A 943-nucleotide genomic window follows, 5' to 3' on the forward strand; every position below is an offset into this window, starting at 1 on the left:
GTTCAACATATTTTAGTATTTTAGTACTTTACTCATCATTACCTTTCTTTGTGTCTCTGGTGTGTGTGGGCACGCACACAATGTCTGTGGCATTTTATTTATTTATTTTTCACTATTTCTGATATAATAATCCTCTCAGGGAAAGTTTTTGAATGAGAATGGGAGAAAAATATCCATTCCTTCTTTTTAATTCCTTCTGGGGATGCTATGTTTTGAAGTTCAAATAGCAAGATGAGGACCAGGGCTGGACAGCTGTACCGTGAAATAGGTCAAACCTAGGATCATTCTAGACCCAAATTCACCACCAGTTAGCTGAGTTCACTGCCTCATCTAACAAAAGATAATCTTATGAACACTCTTAGGGTAATATCTGCTTATCTCCACTGATCTGTAGTGATGTAAGGATAAGATAATGGGTGTAATCACAGTTAGAAACCATTACAATACTGTATGACAGACAATGCCAGGGTTATCACTGGTGAGGGTATTGGACCCCTATTCCAATGGAATGAGCAGAGCATGGATAGGCACTTCTGAGTATGGAAGGTCTGTGAGGATGGAAGCATCTCTTGCGGTCTCTTCCCCCCAGCTGTGCTCAAGAGATCCAGTATCTCCAATGTTAGCAGATACTGGGTTACTCTGGTCCCATGGTGTTAATTTTAGACAGTATCAAACAACTTCCTGCTGTGAGTGATAAACGACTTAACCCTTTGAGCTGTGATTATACAGCCAACCCAGCCCAGTTCTATCTACTGTTTAACAACCTGAGGTCATGGAAGGGGTAGATGATTGGACTGGAAGTAGAGAAGAATTCCACTGGAGATGTTGCCTAAACTTTTATGTGGAATCTCCAAGCTGGGTTTTCTTTTTCCTTCTCGTTTCCCTTTCTCCCTTCCTTCCTTCCTTCGTTCCTCCCTCCCTCCCTCCCTCCCTATTTCTTTCT

The sequence above is a fragment of the Crocuta crocuta genome, unplaced genomic scaffold (genome assembly GCF_008692635.1).
Source record: "Crocuta crocuta isolate KB4526 unplaced genomic scaffold, BGI_CrCroc_1.0 scaffold405, whole genome shotgun sequence".
In the NCBI taxonomy this organism is placed as follows: Eukaryota; Metazoa; Chordata; class Mammalia; order Carnivora; family Hyaenidae; genus Crocuta; species Crocuta crocuta.